This window comes from Cupressus sempervirens, chromosome 2, assembly GCF_028749045.1.
Source record: "Cupressus sempervirens isolate cs-2001-9-10 chromosome 2, ASM2874904v1, whole genome shotgun sequence".
Taxonomy (NCBI): Eukaryota; Viridiplantae; Streptophyta; class Pinopsida; order Cupressales; family Cupressaceae; genus Cupressus; species Cupressus sempervirens.
In genome coordinates, this window is record NC_143119.1 from 35,339,964 (window position 1) to 35,346,461 (window position 6,498).

Consider the following 6,498-nt stretch of genomic DNA (forward strand, 5'->3'; position numbering starts at 1 on the left):
CTATTAACCATTTTAGCCCTCCCTTCCTAAAATTCCAATGTTATAGGTCTCATGAACATCCAAGGTGATAGCCATGTCTACATTCATTGATTTATTCATTTATTGCCATGCAAGCATATAAGGGATACATAAAAACTTTATTCCTTTTTTATATCCCTAAGTCTTGTAGACTTTTCCATATATCGTATGATGCATTTCAACTCGCAACAATGCAAAACTCCTTTTCATTATATCGCTCCAATTTAAGGCTTAACCGTCAGAAGGGTCACGACAGTGCAAAAACAGTCAGTCACATGATCGCAGGCAACATCAAGCTTAAAAGGATTCAAGTTGCAACAGCATGAAAGCTAGCCACAAAATTCCATTTCAATTTTTTTGCATCATCACAAGTGGTCGAGGTTAACCCAGAGTCAAGGTGGTGAGGTTGCGAAATACATTGTAATCGCACTGTCGCAAGAAGTTCAAAGAAAACCAAGGTTAAGGTTGTGAAGCTGCGCAGGCCATTGTTTGCACCATCACAGAGTTTTTTGTTGAGTTATGAACTTAAGTCACGATGGTGCAATGGTAGTCAGTCAGAAGGTTAGTCATCATTTCACAGCGGTTAATTGAAAGGGACGACAAGCGGTCGCAATGGAGCAATCAATAGTTGAAGCATGTCTTCGCAGTTTCGCAAGTCAATGTGATCATTGCAAATCTTAAGTTGTAATAGTGCGAAGGTTAACATTGGTAGTTAAGGCCAACATTATCGCAACGTCGCTTGTAGTCAAATAAACCCCAGGGTTTAAGTCATGAAGTTACAAGAGAAAATAGTAGCAGTTAAATTTTAAAGGTTACAACATCGCATGAAGTCAAAGATAACCTAGAGTTAAATATGTGACACTATGAAAATGCTTTTTTCTCATGTTTAAGGCTACAGTTAAGATAATAAGTTGTGAAGCTGCAAAATAGTGATGGTTGTTAGCCTAAACTGTGTTTGCAACATCACACGGTTAGAATGCTTGATGTTTGGCAGTTGTGAAGGGGCGAGAAAGGTAAAGCAGATGGCTTTGCAACATCACAGGGACAAGAGATGTTAGCTCTCAGACAGTTGTGAGGGTGCGTGAAGGTCAATTTTATGATGTTCGCAAGGTGGCAACTGTTAGAGGACTTAAGTGATAAAGAGCTGGAAAGCAGTGATAAGGCATAAAACGAGAATGTTGTGGTTTCGTAGAGCCAAGTAGTTAATGGAGAAGATAAGTTGTGAAGCTTTGAATGGGTGTAAGAACAGGTCAATAGGATAGTTAGAATGTTGGGTGAGGTGGAGAAATGTTTCAAGGGTATGAGGCCACGTGGCAGATTGAAAAGTTGAATTCAGTTGACTTGATGATATGGTTGATCTGGCATGTCATGAATATGATCCAAAGTAGTAGTTGGAAAGATTATGGGAAAATGATTTGTTTGCCTGCAACCATCTTTCGGTGTCCTCAATGTCATTGCACTCCATACTTCTTAAATGCATATCATGATCGTTTCTATTTTGATTTGATCTCTTGCGATTGAGTGCACTCTTTTCCTTGCTCATTCTGTCATTTCTTGTGGGCAGTTGCACTTCATGATCAAATTTTCTTCTGATTCTCAATTATTGCTCTTATCTATAATCCAATCTCATGGTCATGGGAGTTTAAACTCAAGGTTGTATTTGGGTTATGCCTGCACCTATAAAGGTGAGTTTTTTTGTTGTTCAAAAGATCTCTTTTTTCTAGTCTTCTGCAGATTTCTTTATAGATGTTCTTGCCTCTTGTTCAATAGGAATCATTGTTGTCATATCCATTCTTAGCCAGTTGAATTTGTGTAGCCTGATTATACCTCATTTTTCTAGATGTATTTTGGCAATTACAACACTATATGATCATGGTCATTTCCACTAGCTAATTTGTTAAGTGAATGTATTGTATTCCTTGCATGGTTATGTTAGTTCTTAACTTTTCTATGGTGATAAGATTGAAGGAATGCAAATAGTGGTATATCTTGTGAAGAATATTAGATTTTAGTGCAATTATTGGAAAGAAGTAGATCAAAAATACTATTTGATGTATCACCCCCTCTAGTTTAGGATAGGTAGTTTGATTTTCATGCATCTCATTCTCCCTTTTCCCCTCAAGAAGTAGTTAGGTGCATCCTGATAGTAAGGAAGCTGACCTTCTCTGGAGACTTAATCTCGTAGTTCAAGTCCCATACCTTGGAGATTGTTTTCATGTTACACAAGGTCGCTTGAGGGTCATACTTAAGAAAGGGTGAAAACTTTTGTGTCAACATGTTCCTTGTTTGAAACAACACTTATTTAAGAACCAATCCTAGCAAGCTATCATCATCTTGCATTCGTTGCAGCCAACATTTTCTTCCACCATAAGCAAAACAAAGGTGGCAGCAAAGAAATGGGATGTGAAAAGTGGCCTCTTTGCAATAAGAAATTGTATTTTTCTTATAACATTAACCTTCTATAAGAATCTAGGTAAATGCATGATCAAATCTGAGGACTCTCATTTTTAGAAGAAATGTCGGCAATTCATAGCCCATGACAAGGTAGCTTTTCTTCCCTTTGGATTTGACAATTCCAAGTAAAAAACAACATGAATAAATGTAGTATTTTGATGGATGCAAAGCTATATTTTGTTAGGCTTATTTTTCATTGTTCTATGAGGAGGAAGAAAGGGGCAAAATTTACTTGGCAATAATGTTTTCTTTTGCAGGTTCCCTCACTGTTCTCTCTACATTTCCATCCTACTCATCTTCACTAATTTTACGTATGTTTTGAATGAGCTCAGAACAAATGGGGATTACAAGATCAGATCTTTCTATGGACAACTTGAGTTACTCTAAATTGGATATCTCAAAAAACTTGACACTACGTTGGTGGATCGCCATGCGAAATGGAATGTCGCAATATTACCTTGCACAATGCTCTTGCATGATGTGTACACCATCCCCACTAACGGGACCATTCTCGACAAGAAGAATCTGATCCTTAGTGACTTCCAGATCTAGTTTGTGCAGAACAATCTCAATCATCTACACAAAGTAGTTTAATTTTATCTAGTAATTTAACATCTATGCAACACATAAATGTATATTTTGTAGCTCAATTTTATCCACAAAAATCTTTAAAAAATTGTAATCTATTAGAAAAAAAGAGAGAGAAAGAAATTGGTGACAGCAGATAACAAAAATATTTTATTAATCTGGCTGCACACAAACAACCAATTACATAACCTCTATAAATAGAGGATTCTAGCTATAAAACCAGTAGAGGAAAATTTTAGGCTTTTGACAAGTGGATGGTTGCATGAGCTGTAAGACATAGTCCACAAGGAGATGTGGATTTGATTGGCATGGGTTTTTGACTATTTCTAACATCCTCCCTTAATTTCTACCACTAAAGACTCTTTCAATGGGAGAAATTACAATAAGAAATTTAAACATGATAGGTCCTGGCATTAAGCCTTTTGAGGTACCCATTTACAACATAGAAAATTCATTTTTCTTGTTAAGTGGTTTTTAGCTTACCACTTGAACTCTTTGAAAAAAAATGCTTTAGGATCTTTCACCCAAACAAGTGGTTTTTGTTTACCGCAAACCTTTCAAGACTTTTAAATTTTTCACCTAAATAAGTGGTTTTGGCTTACCACAAACCGTTCAATAGATTTACTTAAACAAGTGGTTTTGGATTACCACAAACTCTTCAAACTTCACAAAACCATTGATCTAATGATAGGTAAACCAACTCTAAATTTTTCTCTAGCATACTAATATTGAGTCCATATGAAAAATAATCCATCTACCGAGTCACATGGGTACCCAGTTGTTGTGCTCGCTAGTTCTCTAGGAATATTTTTCAGATACATGGTTCATCAATATAGTAAAAAATTTTGAAGTGTCGGGTACAACTGATAATACACCTCTTGCTACAACCATCACTATTGTGATCTTCATATTGCAAACATTGACTTCAATGATCAGCCTTTCTTTTCATTTGACAACAACATGTCTTCTCTAGCTTGCTCCAACTTGCATTTCCACAACTTCTTTTCTCTATCAGTTTGTTGAGGTTCCCCAATTTCTTTATTTACTAACTTCCATAAAGCCTTCTCTCTTAGAGCATTCTTGACTGCAATCTTCCAATCTGCAAAACCACTTCCATCAAAGATAGGCAAAACTTCATTTGAAGAACCCATGTTAGACAAAAAATCAGCCTTCAAACAAATCTAGCAATATTCCAGCAGCATAATAGCCCTGCAACCAAATATCACTCCAAAAAAAAATCAGCCCTACAAACAAAACATTTCCATCAATATATTTTCCTTCAACAAGACCCTCTTGCAATATTTCTAGCTGAATTTCTAAATAAATCTCCAGTTGAACTTGGCTAAACCTTGCTCTGATACCATATTAGAAAAAAAGAGAGAGAAAGAAATTGTGTGCAGCCAGATTAATAAAATATTTTTGTTATCTGCTGTCACCAATTTCTTTCTCTCTTTTTTCCTAATTTGATTTCTCTTTTTTTATAACAGCATGACTGTTGACTATTTCTAACATAATCAACTTATGGCTTGATGTTAGGTGTCATTAATAATTTATACTCGTTTCTAAATTCTTACTTTTGTCTAACATATTTCGATCCGTAATATAGGCAGGGCATAGACAATTTATTTTTACATTAAACAATAGTACATTTCTAAAGTTTAAAAATTAGTTTTTTTTTTTTTTTTTTAAAATTAAGCACTAATTTCTCTATATTAATTAGCTATTATCAATTTTACGAAAATAATATTAATTTATTAACACAAAAAATTACAAAATATTAGTTTCTAGAAACTTCCCCCCATTCTTTCCACACATTCAACAACCTTCCATGCTTCTTACCCTAAACCCCTTGTTCTCCAGCTCTGTTGGTGTAGGCGTCATCCAGTAATTGCAAGTCTCCAAGAATGACTACTTAGGCCTATTACTGGTCCTCTGGCCAGGAAAATTTACTTTAATAGTTAATTGGCCACTTATTATATGATATATGAGTGTCGACAGTGGAAAAATTTCGATGTTGTCATCTTACGTGAGATATATAAATTTGGGTATGATGCTTTTTGAGTTTTATTTCGCAGCATTTGCCCAACAAAATCACCATGTCTCTAGCAAATTTGCAAAATCAATAGCAATGTCTCCAGTTTTATCTGCAGCCACGTCGACGCGTGTGCCACTAGCTATGTTTGTCATTGCATCACCATTAACTTCACTTTAACGAGCTATCTTTCAACATGGCTCCCACCCATCAGTGCAAGGTAGCTGAAACAAGTTTCCATATTAGAGTGTCTCAATAACTAGAAAATAAGGAGTTTAAATTTGAATTGCGAACAAAAAATCTTTGATGAAAATTTGTAAGACTAAGCCCAGACAGTTCAAACTAGATGACCTGTGCAGTAGGAAAATCTAATAATTGTTAGTCCCTGCCTTGCATAAGGCAGGGTACTAATGCTTTCGGTGGTGGCACCCTATTAGTACAAATGAAATCAAAACTAATAATCTAATGTTTGGTTATCAAATATTTAATAGAAAATAATGAAATCAAAACTAATAATCTAATGTTTGGTTATCAAATATTTAATAAATATTTTCTGTTTGCAAATGTCTAATTTTCTATTGGTTGCATCGATTTTTGGCAAGGGTAATATTTGGCATAAATCTGGAAAAAAGCATACGAAACTGGAGAGGCGGTAAGTATTGTTGATTTAATAGCATTTATTATATGGTGGAGCTGTCAGAGCAGTAATTGTTATGTAGTGAATTTCTCCAATGTTCTGGATATTTCGACTTCCAGCGTCTATAATGTTCTATTGATTTCTTTTGTTTAAAATACTTCCAACTTCTGTAATGTTCCGCTCCAACCCTCAATTTTTACACTCGAAGCATTTTAAAAAACCAGACTATGAGTCTCAAATCCCATTCCTGTAGCAGCCGAGAACCCAATCTTTACATCAGGCGGGACAATTTCCGACAGGTCTAAGCCGTATTTCAAAACTGGGGCCGCCAGTTTCCTCTCATCATTGTGCGTGAGAAAACCCCTGAATTTTCTTCCGCCGTCCGTCAACGATGTTGGTACTTGTTTTCTTGAACTCGTCTCTATCCTTCGAAGGGATAATGGCGGGAGCGGTGCCCACTTCGACAGACATGATGCCATGATGGTGCTGGGAAAGAGCATGAAGGGCAGTATTTCGGCCTCTCCTGCATCTTCCGAGATGAAACTGCTAGCGTCATCATGGGTAATCCACAAATTATCGTCTCTGAAAGAAATAACGATGGAAATCAATTTCGCAAGCATGAAGGCAAAGATCAGAGCAATAAAACTGGACTGCGCAAGCTCCACCCGGTCCCCTATTGATTCTTAGTTTTTTTATCCTCGGTTTATGACAATCTGAGTCTCCAATTGAGCTGAGCCAAATTTCAGCGCAGATTAAAAAGAACGCACAA